General features: G+C 32.2%; 1 protein-coding gene and 1 long non-coding RNA gene across 2 annotated transcripts in view; one reads left to right on the plus strand and one right to left on the minus strand.

The window, feature by feature from the left end:
• Nucleotides 1-19,401, plus strand: part of LOC133185339 (vacuolar protein sorting-associated protein 16 homolog) — a 765,182-nt gene that overhangs the window by 659,913 nt on the left and 85,868 nt on the right. The gene's annotated exons all lie outside the window — the stretch shown is intronic.
• On the minus strand, nucleotides 15,160-17,857 carry LOC133185545 (uncharacterized). Its single transcript, XR_009720914.1, has 3 exons — nucleotides 17,785-17,857; nucleotides 15,917-15,981; nucleotides 15,160-15,316 (listed from the first exon to the last, which is right to left on the minus strand). It is a non-coding gene; the product is annotated as an uncharacterized LOC133185545 (long non-coding RNA).

A 19,401-nucleotide genomic window follows, 5' to 3' on the forward strand; every position in this document is an offset into this window, starting at 1 on the left:
TTGCGAAGCATTATTTCACACAGAATCGCGTTTTCACATATTTTTTTAACTCTTTGAGTATTTCACAAGAATCCAAGAATCGCCTTTCACATCTTTTATAACTCCTTGGGTATATAGAGTATAGATCATGTGTCATAAATAATTTAACTTTTTATCAAATATACATGTAATAACCAAATCTAATCTATAGATTGATTTTCTTTCTTTTCAGTGGCAGATATCAATTTATTTATAAAGGCTTTAAAACAGTACTGTATTACAATTTTCTATCGCTTAATTCCTTTTTTGAGTGTATGTAATATTTTTTAATATCGGAAATAAAACTCGGAAATCGGGATAATTTCGCATTCAAATCATAGAGAATAATAAATCGTCTGCATTATAGAAAGCTTATAACTATCGTATTCTGAACTTAGTATACGAGATAGATAAAATTGCATGCCTGTCCATCACTATAAATGTATATTCAGTGCTTATAATATATTTAATTGAATTAGCTACCTATAGCTAGCATATATATTAATTTTTGTTTTAGATATATTCATGTGTAAATCAATTAACTGTCAAAACAGACTTACACTCCACTGGCAACTTCAAACTTTACATGCACTGGAAGCGGTAATCAACGCACTCTTACATTTAGAAGATTGAATATGGAACGTCTAAATATTTTGATATGGAGAGTGTATATGTCTCTGACGTCATCGATACTATTTCCGCCTTTATCTCGAAAGTTCTATTCTCACTTACAAGTCAGAGTTATCTTTCTTTGCCCACTGTATACACACTAGGTAAATAGGGAAAATGAGGGTACCGAAAATCTGCAAAATGTGGAATCTGATTTCAAAACAAATTATATATTTAATATTTGTAGAATAACCTCTGTTATACATAATAATATCTTGAAAAAATATTAAAATACAAAAAAGTTAAAAATTGACCTAACACAAGTTCACTTCCGGTTCGGACAGGAAGTACCGGAAACACACGAAAACAACTTCGAAACAAAGAGAATGTCATGATCTAATATTCCTGTAAATTTCACATCTTTACCTCAAACCGTTTCTGAGAAAAACACCGGACAAAAGTCCATTTTAAAATTGGAAATTCGGCCATAACTTCGGACCGGAAGTGAATTTTTCAAAAAACGGAATTTTATATAAACTTCATATATCAGCCTACTATCGTGTGAAAAATTGTGAAAATCTATCCAACCATCTCTGAGTAATCGCGCTCACAAAATTTGAGAGGAATAATAATAATAATAATAAAAAGAAACAATACAAACACTATAAGTCTTCCGTTGTGAACGGAAGACTTAATAATAATAATAACTAGACTCTTGTTGCCATGGCAACAAAAAAGTCTTCCGTTCTTCTAAATCTGTAAGAATTTGCTTTTTTTCTGTGTAAAAAACATACATATCATATTTACTGTGAAAGAAAAAAATAACTGGAAAAAAAGTCCTTTCAGTACTTAAGGTACTTTGATTTTCATTATCAATCTTGTATAATACATTTGGCACCTATAAGAGATATACGTATATCATTAGCAATTTAAAAAAAAAATTGTTTGCAATCATTTCTAAGACAAACAAACAGACGAACGAACACCGTACCATCATGTATGTTTTGGCATAATTGTGTATGGTGTTATAAAAAAAATATAATGAATTAAGTTAGTATCACATTAAACGTAAAGTCACTGAGTTTTGTAAAGTTATAATATCAAGATTTGACAGCATACCTATAAGACAGATTATTCAATTACAGTAATTCTTCAGCAATCGATTGATTGATTATACGTATGTTTTTTAACGTCCCTCTCCAGATTTTTTCACTTACATGGAGACGACACCACTCTCCGGTGGAGACTGCAAATTTTTGTCCTATACTTTGGCACTTATCGCAATTGAGCAGTGGGGAATCTTTTTTATGCCAGCACCTTCTGCGACAAGGGACCTCGATTTATACGATCTCATCCAAAGGACCGGTCTCCACGTCCCACAATCGAAGTTCATAATACCGAGATATTTTATTTTTTATTTTATTCTATTTTTTTTACAAGTTTGTTGCATCAGATTTACTTAAAGATCGTACTTCAAGATCATTTCAAACTCAGGCTACTTAATTTCATTGCATACAGCGTCAAGTGATTTTGATTGACAGGTCAACACACGTGCACTTCGTGTGATACTTTTTAAGCTGAAAAATATACAGGATGTGACCATGACTGACTATGAAATCAGAAAACATTTAATAAAGAATGGGTGTGACCGATATAGAACTAATTTTTGGTCTATGTAAATGGATAGGAGGATCGGGATTAAGAGGGAATCTCTCTCTCTCCTCTCTCTCTCTCTCTCTCTCTCAGACGTAAATTGAACATTTCATAATGACAAATCTACCATTATAGAATATGAAATTCTGTATACATGTAAATGGTAATTATATTCACATGTTCCAGATTTAAATCTAAACCGAATATATAATTCAAATGCCTAGCTGTACGAACGTCTCCAAATATTAATCAAGACGGGGGGGGGGGGGGGGGGGGGGAGGAGGCTTCAAAGGAATTAGATAGTTTAATGTTTTATGAATTATAAGGAAAAGTACGGACGTCAGTTGCATGTACATAATTATATATCATTACATAAAATTGTGTTCATTCAGGTATACTTATCCCACATATCAAGAGACCTGTGCAATTTTTTTTATCATGGTTTTTTTTCAAAAGAAACATATAGCGTAGCATTATTTCACACAAAATCGCGTTTTCACATATTTTTTTTAACTCTTTGAGTATTTCACAAGAATCCAAGAATCGTCTTTTCACATCTTTTATAATTTCTTGGGTATATAGAGTATAGATCATATTACAATTTCCTATCGCCCAATTCCTTTTTGAGTGTATGTAATATTTTTTAATATCGAAATTAAAACTCGGAAATCGGGATAATTTCGCATTCAAATCATAGAGAATAATAAATCGTCTACATTATAGAAGGCTTATAACTATCGTATTCTGAACTTACTATACGAGACAGATAAAATTGCATGCCTGTCCATCACTATAAATGTATATTCAGTGCTTATAATATATTTACTTGAATTAGCTACCTAGCATATATATTAATTTTTTTAGATATATTCATGTGTAAATCAATTAACTGTCAATACAGACTTACACTACACTGGCAACTTCAAACTTTACATGCACTGGAAGCGGTAACCAACGTACTCTTAAATTTTGAAGAGTGAATATAGAACGTCTAAATATTTTGATATGGAGAGTGTATATGTCTCTGACGTCATCGATACTATTTCCGCCTTTATCTCGAAAGTTCTATTCTCACTTACAAGTCAGAGTTATCTTTCTTTGCCCATTGTCTACACACTAGGTAAATAGGGAAAATGAGGGTACCGAAAATCTGCAAAATGTGGAATCTGATTTCAAAACAAATTATATATTTGGTATTTGTAGAATAACCTCTGTTATATATAATGATATCTTGAAAAAATATTAAAAAACAAAAAAGTTGAAAATTGACCAAACACAAGTTCACTTCCGGTTCGGACAGGAAGTACCGGAAACACACGAAAACAACTTAGAAACAAAGAGAATGTCATGATCTAATATCCTTGTAAATTTCACATCTTTACCTCAAACCGTTTCCGAGAAAAATTCCGGACAAAAGTCCATTTAAAAATTGGAAATTCGGCCGTAACTTCGGACCGGAAGTGAATTTTTCAAAAAACGGAATTTTATATAAACTTCATATATCAGCCTACTATCATGTGAAAAATTGGGAAAATCTATCCAACCAAATTTGAGTAATCGCGCTCACAAAATTTGGGAGGAATAATAATAATAATAATAATAATAAAAAGAAACAATACAATCACTATAAGTCTTCCGTTGTGAACGGAAGACTTAATAAAAAGAAACAATACAATCACTATAAGTCTTCCGTTGTGAACGGAAGACTTAATAACTAGACCTTTTTTTGTCGTTCAACAAAAACGGAGGGCTTTTCGACGCTTTAAATCTCAAGGCCATTAAAGACCGATAACTCTAACAAAATGAAAAACAAAAAATAATGATCAGACCAGATCGAGTTTTAAGAAGCTTATAAAAATTAAAACCTAAAGAGTATGTAATTCTCAAAGAGATCTGCAAAGGTGGATAACTCTTACATTGTTATTTCTGAAATTACTAAAAGTTTCTTAATTTCAGGTCTCTAAAACACCTATAAGGGGTCGAAAAGTGACCCCACGGACCACAATTTTTAAATTATACCCTTTATGCTGAACTCAGAATCGAAAACTGTTCAAAAATTCATTGAGAAATGAAAAAGTTACATGGGAAAAACTGTTTTCAATGTTAGCCCCTTGAAATCCCTTATGTTATGGAATTTCATTTTCAGACCCTAATGGGGTTGAAAAAATACCAGCGTCATTATATCACTCCATTTTCAGAGGAATATCTTATTTAGTTTAGGAGATATCGTGACATGTGCAATTTTCCATTTAACATGGGAACTCCCATAGACAAATTCAGAGATTCATAGAACCGGAAGTACTTATCAGATGCATACCAAACTTGAAACCTAAAGATTATGTAAGCCCACCAACAGATGTGCAAAGGGAGATAACTCTTACTTTATCATATTTTAAATAAATAAATATTTCATTATTTCAGTCCTCTGTAGCTCCTATAAGGGGTCAAAAAGTGACCCCACGGACCATAATTTTTAGATTGTACTCTTTAAGATAAACCCAGAAAGGAAAACTGTTCAATAATTCATTAAGAATTAAAATAGTTATGGGCAGAGGTCAGTTTTCAACTTTGGCCCCTAGAAATCCCTTATTTTCCAGAAATTCACTTTTAAACCCTAATGGGGTTGAAATAATATCACAGTCATTATATCACTAAATTTTCACAAGAATATCTTGATTACTTTAAGAGATATCGTGATATGTGCAATTTTCCATTTAACATGAGAACTCCCATAGACAAATTCAGAGATTCATAAATCCGGAAGTACTTGTCATATGCATACCAAACTTGAAACCTAAAGAGTATGTAAGCCTGTTAGCTGATCTTGAAAGGGAAATAACTCTTACTCCACTATTTTTGAAATAAATAAAAATTACATTATTTCAGTCTTCTGTAACTCCTATAAGGGGTCAAAAAGTGATCCCACGGACCATAATTTTTAAATTGTCCTCTTTGATCTGAACCCAGAATAAAAAACTGTTTAAAAATTCATTGAGAAATGAAAAAGTTACAGGAAAAAGTATGTTTTCAATGTTGGCCCCTAGAAATCCCTTATTTTCCCGAATTTTCTTATAATGACCTAATGAGGTCGGTATCGTATCAAGGTCATTCTTCACATAAAATCTCACAAGAATATCTTGATTCTTTTAAGAGAAAACGTGCCACGACTGATTTCAATTTAACATAGAAACTCCCATAGACAATTTTCAAAGACCCGTAAAACCGGAAGTTCGGCTCGGATCGATATGAAACTTACAGTATATGTTCAACTTACAAGTCTTAACACACTTGAATGCTCGAAATAATTTTCAATCCTTAATTTTGACTTTTAAAAATTTCATCCCCCCTTTTTGAATGTTTGAAGTCTTATATCTCAGAAGGTATCTGTGGTCGAAAATCACCGTCGATAACTTTTTTGTAGGTATTCGTGTCTAGAATTTATATCCTGAATTTGAGAGTCTAGACATTCAAAATGAGAAAGATTTTAGCTTCTTTAGGTATTTCAGTTTTTCTTCAGTTGAAACCGGAAGTGACTTAACCGGAAGTTCAAAACCTTACATACGCGAGATATTTACATTTGCTATTTAGTGGTTATAACAGAAAAATCCTATTTCTAAAGGTACTCCTCAAATGCTGAACGAAAAAAGTGTTCAGTATAATAATAATAATAATAATAAAAAAGACGAAAACAATAGGGCTTTTCGCCTGAAAGCGAAAAGCCCTAATAATAATAAAAAAGACGAAAACAATAGGGCTTTTCGCCTGAAAGCGAAAAGCCCTAATAATAAAAAAAGACGAAAACAATAGGGCTTTTCGCCTGAAAGCGAAAAGCCCTAATAATAAAAAAGACGAAAACAATAGGGCTTTTCGCCTGAAAGCGAAAAGCCCTAATAATAATAGGGAAAAAGAAACCGAACGAAAACAATAAGGTCTTCCATTGAAGACGGAAAACCTTAATAATAATAAGAAACAGTAGAATCACTATAAGGTCTTCCGTGAAGACGGAAGACCTTAACTAGATACTTATTGCCTAGGCAATAACAGGTCTTCCGTTTTCTTGACTTCTTTGAAAAAAAAACAACAATCATCTCAATAAGTTTACTCTAAATAATAACAAACATTATCTCAAGGCTTCCAAAGATATGTAGATACAAATAAAAACAAACGGAATTACTTTTTCTGTTTTCTTTATGTACTTCGTCATGAACGAAAGTGCTCCAAACGAATAAAATGTATAAAAATAATTTGCATGGATATGGTCTATCTAACATCTGCATTAGCCAAACATTTCTGCAAAAAGAAAAAACTTTAAAAATTCACTTTTTTGCATCGCTTCCTGTCACGACCGGAAGTGACGACAACGTACGATTTTTACATGATGTAGATAAACTGGTAACTAACTATAAGTTCTGAAAGTTTTTGACTTCAGTCATGTAGTGTTTTTTAGCATTTAGGTGAACAAATTCTCAACTTGAGGACAGAAAAACACGCGACCGGAAGTGCATTTTCCTAAGATGGTTGACTTCACACTAGACAATTGCAGTCTCAATAACATATGTAAAAATCATTTCAAAAACTTTATCAATAAGTGATATTTTTGGGAATGTTAAAAATCCCAATAGCATAGTTTCTCTCTTATAACTGGAAAGTGTTGTTTTTTGATTCCTAAGAGACCAACACATATAGAAACTGTGAAAGAGATTCAATAATATGATGCAAGTTTTATTTCAAAAGTGAAAAGTTTAAATTTTCGATTTCTTTGATCACTTCCTGTAACGACCGGAAGTGACGGCTGACGCTATTAACCCAAAGAGTTTTGCCTACTCATTAAGTTCTATTACTCATATAAGTTTGGTGTGTTAATCTCTTACCGTTTCTGAGATCTCACTTTGACAAGTTCTTATTTTGCGGACAGTAAAACATGCGACCGGAAGTGAATTTTACCAAGATATTTGACGTTACTCTAGACATTTGCAGTCTAAATAACATATCTAAAAATCATTTCAAATACTTCATCTATAAGCGATATTTATTGGAAAGTAAAATACTCAACTGATGTAGTTTTTCTCTTATAACCGGAAGTTGACGTTTCTGTTTCTGGTGGGACTAACATATTTCGAAACTGTAAAACAGATGCAATAATGCGATGCAAGATTTAATTAAAATAAGAAAAGTTGAAATTTTCGATTTCTTTGATCTCCTCCTGTGACGACCGGAAGTGACGACTGACGCTATTAACCCAAATGGTTTTGCCTACTCCTTAAGTTCTATTACTCCTATAAGTTTAGTGTCTTAATCTCTTACTGTTTTTGAGAACTCACTTGCACAAGTTCTTATTTTGCGGACAGTAAAACACGCGACCGGAAGTGAATTTTACCAAGATTTTTGACGTTACTCTAGACATTTGCAGTCTAATAACATATTAAAAAACCATTTCAAACACTTAATCTATAAGCGATATTTATGGGAAAGTAAAATGCTCAAATTATGTAGTTTTTCGCTTATAACCGGAAGTTGGTGTTTTTGTTTCCGGTGGGACCAACATATTTCGAAACTGCGAAACAAATACAATAATGTCATGTAAGATCAAATCCAAAAAAGAAAAGTTGAAATTTTTTATTTCTTTGATCACTTCCTGTGACGACCGGAAGTGACGGCTGACAAATTTAAACATATTCTGCAAACGTTCTTGTCATTGTCTATAATCCCTGAAAGTTTGGTGACTTAATCTTTTACCGTTTCTGAGAAAACGTTCGGACATGAACTCTTTTGAAAAAAACGGAAATCGGACATATCTGACGACCGGAAGTTTATTTTGGAAAATCCTTAAAAATGTTTTTAGTTTATTTTATTTGTCATAATTCCTGAAAGTTTCAAGAAAATCCATTTAGTCATCTCTGAGAAATCGCTCGGACAGAAAATGGGAAAAAAATAATAATAACTAGATACTTATTGCCTAGGCAATAACAGGTCTTCCGTTTTCTTGATTCTTTTGTCAACTGTTCTGAAAAAAAAGCAGAAAATGCAAAAAAAAAAAAAAAAAAAAAGTTCTCCCAGCATGGATCGAACTTAAAACCTTCGGGTTATAAGACCTGTGCGCTAACCACTAGACCACGTATTCCGATGAAGATGGAGGTAGTAAATTAATTGTTTAAGAATAAATAGGAATAAAAGCACGTGTTCTTTTGTTTGTTATGGAATGTAGTGATCAGTATTGAATAGATTGAGAAACACGATTGGTGTATAATGCAAATGCAGATTGTCGGCTTAAAAAATTATTTGAGTTGGTCTATATTTGGAATGCATTGAATTAATCATTCAGAGCCTATGATGCATTAGAACTGCAGTGTCGAGACTTTGTTTACAAATATATGAAAATGTCGGATCGGGTTCGGATGTGACTGAATATCCTGAAATAATAGGTAAGCATCTCTGTGTGGATTGAATTAAATGTAAGTAGCATGAATCAAAATTTCAGATATGCATTTTAGAAAGAAAAATGTGCCAATGAGAGAGTGAAAATTTATTTGCTGGGAAAAAATCGCTGTTTTCGACATTCATTCGATTAATATTAATTCTAAATAAAATTGAAATAAATTCCACATACTAGAGAAAGCAAGAATGCTTGGTGTTAAAATATCATATCATATCAAGAGAATCGAGTGCTATTCATAACAACTGAAGAAATAAGCGAGAAAAGCTTTAATTAATTTTTATGTTCATCAGCACCTAAATTTCAGATACGAAAAAAAGATGTAGTGTTTGCCGTTAACATTCATAATTTCTATATACTTCAGAGATTCACTGTCAAATTTTCAGGAAACTTTCTTTCAGGTATCTTCTGCAAAACCCCGAAATTTTATGTCGATCCGAGGTGTTGTATGAGTTCTAGAGAAATATTCTAGGCTGATATTAATCTGATTTTTTTTTTTTTGATTTTTTTGGGGAAGGGGAGGGGAGAAAGAGGAGTAAATTTATTATTGATTCTGACCTTTTGGTCAAAAGTCAAGGTCATCGAAGTTCAAGGTCAAGATCAAAGGTTAAGATCAAAGGTCAAGGTCATGAGAAAATCCCGGAAATAAATTTACTTTCTATGATTTTTTTTTTTACTTCATCAAGACTGAAATTACTCCAAACAAATAAAATGTTCATTCTACACCTAAATTATTCACAACTGATCATCCCTAAAAGTTTCCATGAAAAACTACTCATGTTTGAAACAACGTCCGGTTTTTAGGCCGGCACTCCCAGTGAAAATGATTTGCATGGTTTTAGTCTATCTAACATCTGCATTAGCCAAACATTTCTGTAAAAAGAAAACAAAACTTGGAAAATTCACTTTTTTTGCATCGCTTCCGGTCACGACGGAAACTGACGGCAACGTACGATTTTCACATGATGTAGAAAAACTGGTGACTGACTATCAGTCCTGAAAGTTTTAGACTTCAGTCGTTTACTGGTGCTGAGCAATTAGGTGAATAAAATCTCAATTTGAGGGCAGGAAAATACGCAACCGGAAGTGAATTATACTAAGATGTTTGACGTCAATTTAGACATCTGCAGTCTCAATAACATATATAAAAATCATTTAAAGAACTCTATCTATAAGCGATATGTATGGGAAAATCCAAAAACCCTATGATGTAGTTTTTCTCTTATAACCGGAAGTTGTTGTTTTTTGTTTCGGGTGGAACCAACACATATCAAAACTGTGAAAAAGATACAATTATATGATGCAAGTCTTATTCCAAAAGAGAATAGTTGAAATTTTCGATTTCTTTGATCACTTCCTGTGACGACCGGAAGTGACGATTGATGCTCTTAACCCAAATGATTTTGTCTACTCCTCAAGGTCTATTACTCATAAAAGTTTGGTGTCAAAATCTCTTACCGTTTCTGAGGTCTCACTCCGAAAATTTCTCATTTTACGGACACCTAAACGCGCGACCGGAAGTGAATTTTACAAAGATTTTTGACGTTACTCTAGACATTTGCAGTCCTAATAACATAAGTAAAAATCAGTTCAAATACGTCATCTATAAAAAAATATTTATGGGAAAGAAAAATACCCAAATTATGTAGTTTTTCTCTTATAACCGGAAGTTGTCGTTTTTGTTTCCGGTGGGACTGACATATTTCAAAATTACAAATGAAATGCAATAACGTGATGCAAAAAAACATTCAAAAAAGAAAAGTTGAAATTTTCGATTTCTATTATCACTTCCTGTGACAATCGGAAGTGACGGCTGACGCTCTTATCCCAAATGGTTTTGCCTACTCCTCAAGATCTATTAACCATTAGAGTTTGGTGTCTTAATCTCTTACCGTTTTTGAGATATGACTGGGACAAAATATTTTTTAAAAAGACGGAAATCGGAGATATCTGACGACCGGAAGTGAATTTTGAAAAAATGAAAAAAACGCCTGGGGGTATTTTCATTCTCTATCATTCCTGAAAATTTCAAGAAAATCCGTCCAGCCATCTCTGAGAAATCGCTCCGACAAGAAAAGGGGGAAAAAAAAATAATAATAAAAAGAAACAGTAGAATCACTATAAGGTCTTCCGTCTGAAACGGAAGACCTTAATAATAAACAGTAGAATCACTATAAGGTCTTCCGACTGAAACGGAAGACCTTAATAATAATAATAAGAAACAGAGTAAAAACAATATGTTCCCAAACTCTGTTTGGGGAACATTAATAATAACTAGAGCAAAGCTCGTTGCAAAGCAACAAGTAGGTCTTCCGTCCGATTTACGATATTGACTGTGATAGATTTACTCAAAAAAAAAGAATAGAAGGAAGAACAAGTATAATTGAATAAAATAGGCGATTGAATTGTTAAAAATATATTTAGAAACACATGAAAGAGTGATATCTTTTAATTTCAATCCATTTCCAGTTCTTTCAAATTCACTTCCTGTATGACAAGAAGTGCTTAAAACGACTTAAAACTCCACAGTGAGTGTGTACAAATCTTTCCTGAAAGTTTGGATAAAAGAAATATTCATTTTTTCGACCACTTCCGGTTTAAAAGTACAACTTCCGGTGGAAATGAAATGACTTGAAACACTATATATGTCAATGTTATAAAAATTTAAAATTAAAAAAAATCAAAAATTGCATATTTTTAAGCTACTTCCGGTAGACAACAGAAGTGAAGCCGGAAAAAACGAGACATCGGAGACAAATGTACTGATCATGATCTATTATCCCAGAAAGTTTCATGACTCCATCTTCAACCGTTTTTGAGAAGAAGCACAGACAAAATTTCAATTTAAAAAGAGAAAATCAAGTATAACTCGCGACCGGAAGTGACATCATCAAAATTTAAAAAAATTCCTTAAGTTCATGTAATTTGCCATCATTGCTGAAAGTTTCATGAAAATCCATCGATGCATTTACGAGTAATCGCGTGCACAAAATCGGTAAGAATAATAATAATAACTAGAGCAAAGCTCATTGCAAAGCAACGAGTAGGACTTCCGTCCGATTTTCAGAAGCCCTGCTTGTAAGATGTATAAATGAAAGTAAAGTATTCGTTAAAATGAAGGCCTCCAGATCAAAAATTATGTCGATCTGTATTTAGTTTTTTATGATTTTTATGCTGATTTTCGTTAAATAAAGCAAATCACGACTACTTCCGGTTTGACCGGAAGTGACCCCAATCTATAGAAAATTGGGTCAAAAGTCTTGGTTGAATTCAATCATTTGATTTTATGTTGATATCTGCAGAAATACGTCATTTATAGTTACTTCCGGTTTAGCCGGAAGTTGACAAAAGAGACGATACTCGACAGGAAATACAATCAGACATCCTCTGTGACATGCATAATTCAATTCAATACAGTGCTGCTATCCTATAAGTTGACAATCCTATCCTATCGTGAATCCTGCATCTACAATCCTATCCTGTGATTTTAGTCTAATCCTATCCTATCCTATCCTGCTGCTCTCAGTTTTTTTTTAATATTAAAAAAGTTAATTTGACAAAATGAAAAAAAAAATTATAAAATGACCATCAATTAAAAATCAGTTATAGTTGTGTAATTAATTTAAATGTAATAAATTTTCATGGAGAAAAAATAATTGAGATCGACGTCCATTAATTTCCGACACCTCTCACAGATTAATTTGCGAGTAACCAGTTAAAATGTAAACAAAAGGATTGTAATAAAACGCAGGCAAGTATTGATCTAGCGGACATGTGAAGAAATTGGAATTAAGAAGAATTAAAGAAAAAATATAATTAAACTTTATTTGTGTTTAATTTTACATACTAACAATGATCGGGAGACGTCAAGGTATTTGTGATTTCTTTTCAAATTTGTTCTCTACGAAAAGAGAGAAAAAGGGGGAAACAATAAAGATTGCAGATACTTTTCTAATGTTATGATAAAGTAGACAAAAGGAACAAAATTTAAACTCTTTATAAGAATCAGACCACGAATACCAAATCTTTCATGTGGGGTAGGTACACTGAATTATAACCGTACCCATTGAAGAAACAATTTCTCTATCATGTCTACACATACTAAATAATGACAAAAGTAGGATTTGTTTGATGTTTTAACAAGTGTATGTTTCATCTGTTCATGTAAAATTTATGCAAAACTTTATTTTTCCCTTAACTGGGCATCATGAACATATACAGCTAAACTTCGAAATCTCGAACACGGATATCTTGAATACCCCGGATATGTCGAAGTTAGGCTGCGGTCCCGACGAAATTTGCTATATAAATGATTAAAATAAACCTCTCTATGTCGAACACGGTAATGTCGAATACCCCGGTTATCTCGAAGTAAAATTGTGTACCCATTCATTAAAATCACATGCGTTATCTCGAAGTCAGGATAATTTTCCGCACTGATGATCAAGTCCGTTAGGTAAACTGGACGCTCTATTGATAACACCCACCTATCTGTCATGCACGGGTTACCTGTGTTCCTGTGATCAACAAATAATAGCGCGATAATTATACGAAGTGTATGTATGGCTTACCCTGATTTTAATTATGCAAGCCAAGGTTGTGTGTATTGGTCTAATGCATAGGCGTGGATGACACGTTGTTTTGTGGCTTGGGTACGTTTATCTTGATAATCGCTATTTAATGCTATGTGAAATATGCGCGCATACATAGTTTATGCATATGAAAGTGAAAATCATAAACATCGAAGTAAAACAAAATTCTGTAATTTAATGCAATTAGAATTTATTTTTCCTACATGAGTGTGCAGAATTTACAATCGTCCGTACACACCATCATGTGAGCGTGTGTCGCAGTAAAAACTTGTGCTATAGTGTCCTGTGATTCAGTGTTGTTCTGTTGTTAGACAAAAGTGCGTGATTTTTCTTTTGCATTTGATTTAGTTATGATAAAATAATTTTCTTTTAACTGATTATACATGTATGAACATGTTTTTCTTATAAAAGAAAATGTATATTTCGTTTCCGTTATTCTGACAGCGACCGGTTTTAAATTTACAATGCATAGACGATATCCGGTTATGTATACATGGGAAACGATGCTAGCGGTTGACATGCCGCGTTGGTAGAAAGATCATACTTCTCTGCATATTATACAATTTTTTTTTATTTTGTAAATTATAAAGAGGATGTAAAAATCTTTTTATTGCTAAATACATGTACATGTTTATTAAAGAAATCGTATACAGAATTTCAAACAAGAAGGAATTTGACATGTTTTTACTGTTAAGTACATGTTCACTGCACTAAGTTTATTTCAAGTTCATTTGAATTATAACCCTCGATATGTCGAACCCCCAGATATCTCGAAGTTCATCAACGGTCCCGTCAACTTCGAGATAACGAAGTTTAACTGTAGATCTAACTGCACCTATATCAGCTGTATATTAGATTTTACTTTTGATGTAAATCTAAATAAGAACTTCAAGATATGACAAGACCATAAACCGAGAACAGACAAGTCAAAATTCAGATCTAGAATATGTTGACATTCATTTATTAAATAAGTTAAATTGTCTTATTATATTCAATTTTAAATTTATGATAAAAATTTGTTTTATATTTATTATTGAAGTTATTCTTGTTTGAAATGTTCAGTTCATCATTTGTTTGTATGTGAATATTTTACAAACATGCAACATTTTCATCATGTTTGCTAAATAAAAATCAAGATATTCAAAATGTTAAAATTTCTTATTTCGCGATCGCTTCAGTTTGTTCTCAATTTATGGTCAGTTCAGTGCTGTACAAGTGTATCTTAATTAAAAAAATATTTATGTGTGAGAATTTAATCAATTTATGTTTAACAGAAAACATTTTCCTAAATCTTCATAGTCAGACAGGTTGACAGCAATAATATTTGTAGTCAGCTCACACATATTCCTTAGATCTTATAAAACATGCATAAGAGTCCACAGTTGTTACAGTAATTTAAGTAAATCTTGTTTTTGACCTTGACATTTGATCTTGAATGTTATTCAGTATCTAAATGAGGAATAAAAATAAATGACCAAGTTCACAATGTTTATTCAGGGTAATTCCTTTTTTCAGTGAATATAAATATAATTATATATATTGGACCAAATACATATTATCTACAATTTATATTTACAATGTATAACAATTGAATGTTCATTATCATGAGACAAATTCATTAAAGTGTCCATGTAAAGTATACATGTATTTCAATGCCAAGCTCAAAGATACATGTACATCTAGTTTGTTTAAATTGAAGTTTATCAATGTCTTATTACAATTGCATAATGTTTTGCATGCATATTATTTGGTCTGCTTGTCCGTCGCTCAAATTGAATTTCAAATGTCAAAGTAGTTGTCAGAGAGATGGTCATAAAGTAACCAAACAGTTTCACAAATGTCATTAATGCACAGAAAACAAATACATCACACACTGATCTCCTTAATAAAGAACACCTTCATTTCAGACTCTAGGGGGCTCTTGGACACTGGTTTGAAAATCTTTCATTATTTATTCCAGCAGCAGATGAGATAAGTGCAATTTGTACAGCTGCAAATTTGCAGGATTGTCCTGAAGAAAAAAACACACAACATTATATGCATGTATATTGTAAATTTTGTCATATACATTATACATTAATACTGTATTTGATGGTGATTAACTTTCTCATTTCATGTACAATTGTCTTAATTTCACCTTTTTCTCTCCCAGAGTAATGCATTAATTTTAAAGAAATCAAGCAAAATCAAATCTTATACTGCAACTTCATAGTCATAGCTCATATCTTAATTAAACAATCATAATTTACATAATTTACTTGTAGATTATAATTCATTTCATCTCGTCGACTTGCTAACTAATATGAGTACATGTTTGGATTTTTTTTTTCTCTCTATTTTCTGCTTGTATTAATCTATTTAATATGTTGTTAATGTTTTTTCATTTTTTGCTTGAAATTTGAATATAAAAAAAAAATGAAAATACATATAACATGACCATGATGACCAGAACAATTATATTTTAATTTCAGTTTTACTGTCAACATTTTAAAAAGAAGAAAATCACTTGTTCATAAAATCTGCAGACACTTCATCTCAACTGAGATAATGATTTTTATGTATTTTAATGATACATGCATAAACACACACAAAAAAATCTAATCGTACCTACTTCTAAATGTAAAATCCTTTATATTGTGATGACTGATGAGGGCAGGCAAAATTGGGTACCATTCTCTAGAATGAAGAAGAATAATAAATGATTAATTTATGTTACATGTTTTATGTTTAACTCACAATAGGTCATACATACAATGTACATGCAAGTGCTGAGTGAGCTTATTATACACAGTCAGGTCCAGTACAATCAGTACATTTAGCTACATAGCTAAAATTACCTACCGTAGCTTTATTTACCTACCTCAGGTAGCTTTATTTAGCCATTTCAAGGCAACTTTGCACAATTTTGCTTCTTATTTTAAAAAGACAAAAAGTCGCAAGAAAATATCTACTAATATTTATTCTAGGTATCATTTAGAAAGCAATCTAAAGCAGAGATAGTTTTAACATTGCTGCGTTTGATCACTTTTAAGGAAAATATGTATTCCCATTGTTTGAGTAACTGTACACACCTTGTGCACGATGATGTGTGGATAAGTATGATAACTTCACATTGTGCTCATGTTATCCAAAACTGGTTTTCTTTGTTTCTACACTCAAGAAGTAACTGTTAGGTCACACATTAACTGTTGTATGTAGCCCCAAAACTTTTAGAACTTTGTTTGCAATTGCACAAAAAAGACATCTCCAAGAGTGATTTTTTCATGAATTGTTTTCAGATGAGTTCAAAGTTGAAAATTATCACTGCATCAAAGTGCAATTTTTTGCACTTTCTGGGAAAAAATTTTCTTTAAGAAATAAGTTTGATTTAGTAGCTAAATAAAGCTACTTCAGGTAGGTAAATAAAGCTATGTAGGTAATTCAAGCTACGTAGCTAAATCTAGTGATTGTACCAGACCTGACCAGGTCCGGCACAATCTCTTGATTAAGCTATATAGCTTGATTTAGCTATATAGCTTTATTAAGCTATTCAGAATAGCTTGATTTAGCTATTTAATCACACTTTTTTCTCAAATGTGTTATTTTCCAAGTATGCACAAAAAGTCGCACCTTGGTGCAGTGATGATATTCAACCTTGAACTCTTATGAAAATAATGCATGTAAAAATCACTCATCAAATTGCATCTCCTAAAGAGACTTTGTACTCAAAGTTCTAAAAGATTTGGGGCTATATAAAGCAATTGATACAGTTACTTCTTCAATGAAATTATAAAGGAGGCCAATTATGGTCAACAAGATAATTGATTGGTAATAATTCATTACAATGAGAAGCAATCTTACTTATCCATGCCTCACCGCACACAAGGTAGTGTACAGTTACCCAAACAATGGAAATTCATCTTTTGCTTGAAAGTATTCAAATGCTGTAATGTTTGAACTGTCTTTGATTTGGGTTGTTGATTTGATAACCCATATTACATATATGAATAGTCAAATACTTGCGACTTTTTGTCTATTTTGTACATATAACATTTTTGTGAAAATCTGCATATAAATAGCTTTATCAAGCTATTTTGAATAGCTTAATAAAGCTATATAGCTATTTCAAGCTATATAGCTTAATCAAGAGATTGTGCTGGACCTGCTGACAGTAGCATAAGAAATGATCATGATGATTCTGCATTTAATTATTTTAAATTGCAATCATATAAGAAAAAATATTTTTTTAACAACAGTAGGGAAATGATTATATAGCAATAACAACCGAAAAAGGTGTAATACATCTGATCATGTGACAAAGTATTTGTAAATATTTAAACCCCCTACCCGTCCCCTTTCTACACAACCTCTTTTTTCCGCATCCGATTTCTGTGTATATTACAATAGAATAAAATTTTAATAGTTCAAGTCATTAAAACATTGCTTAAAGGGAGAGATATGTATAAACATGCACACATTAACAGTATGTAGTATACTTACATGGTCTTGCACCAAACAACTGCGATTATGATCTGTTATAGTCCGCCGCTGACGGTTCGTGGAATTATCCAGACAAACAGAGCACATTTAACAGAGAAACATGTTATTGAACTGTAACACAAGTAGGAATCGAATTAATCATCCAAACATGCTGAAGAAATATGATCTTTTGATGTCCGATCTCTTCTTTGTTTACATCCGAAACTTTTTCCGGTGATCGTTCACGTTTAGATCGTACGCCATATTACTCGAAGGTAATAGAATAAATGTGTGTTAAGAAAAAAAAATGTTTATTTTCTTTTGTGATTTTATAAATATTTCTTTTGTAAACGTTCTATGTCCTTTTGCATTTCTGTAATTTATTTTGAAATATGAATTAACCTTTACTCCAATCTGAAGGCTGTACGATACAGGATAGGATAGGATAGGATTGGATTGGATTAATTAGTATATGTTTCTATCGTGAATCCTCAATCCTGAATCCTATTCAATTCCATCCCATGTCAACTTGTGGGATAGCAGCACTGTACCAATATCTGTGAAAATAAGCTATTTTCTACTACTTCCTGTTTAGCCGGAATCGAAGTGACGTCATTCGACATATTTTGATGATCTCGCAAGCTGCTACTTGTCATGTTGAACAACTTTGCTTCTTTGAAGTATTACAAATTCTAATACTTTTTGAGATATCAGGAAAAATATTTTGGCCCCTTTAGATTCCTTATTTTAGGGGCCAGCCCTTTTTTTGAGATATCATTTAAAAGATCTTGTAATTCTGCACAAATTTTGTTATATATGTTTTAACAAAATATTTCCAAGTAAAAAGATATCGTACAGAAAGTGTTCGAAATTTTGAAACTTTCGATATGACTTTTTTCAGGCCATAGCAAGCGTCGACATGTGGCACTTCCGGTGAAAGTTAACTACGTATTACAGATCTACATATATTGCTCTGTCTTCCCTAAAAGTTTCATGTTCCTGTGATGAGTGGTTTCTTAGAAAACCTGCAGACAAACTGACCCTCCAAAAATCACTAAATCGCAAAAATCTTAGGACCGGAAGTGACGTCATCAAAATAAAAAAAATATGTATCAAGATTTTTTAATGTTCTATCAGACCTGAAAATTTCATGAAAATCGAGCGAACCGTTTTCGAGAAATTGGGTGCACAAAATTGGTAAGAAAAAAAATGATAAGAAAAACAGTGGAAAAGAAACCGAAGAATAACAAGAAGGTCTTCCGCTGAAGACGGAAGACCTTAAAAAAAGTTGAAAAGAAACAGAATAATAAGATCTTCTGCTGAGACGAAAGACCTTAATAAGAAGAAGAAGAAACAGTAGAATCACTATAGGTCTTCCGTTGAAATCTATAGGTATACATAGGAAAAACCTTTGATTTGAAAAAATCCTTCTTCTCAAGAGCAGAAAGGTCATGTTTAGTCATATTTATAGGGAAGCATCCTCAGGAAGAGTAGATTCAAATTTGTTCAGATCATGACCCCCAGGGGTAGGGTGGGGCCACAATGGGGGATCAAAGTTTTACATAGGAATATATAGGAAAAGATCTTTAACAATTTTCTTCTCAAGAATGGCAGTCTTGTTGAATCTTGTTAATATGG

This window comes from Saccostrea echinata, unplaced genomic scaffold, assembly GCF_033153115.1.
Source record: "Saccostrea echinata isolate AGI-Se365-2 ecotype Australia unplaced genomic scaffold, CSIRO_AGI_Sech_v1 ptg000001l, whole genome shotgun sequence".
Classification (NCBI taxonomy): domain Eukaryota; kingdom Metazoa; phylum Mollusca; class Bivalvia; order Ostreida; family Ostreidae; genus Saccostrea; species Saccostrea echinata.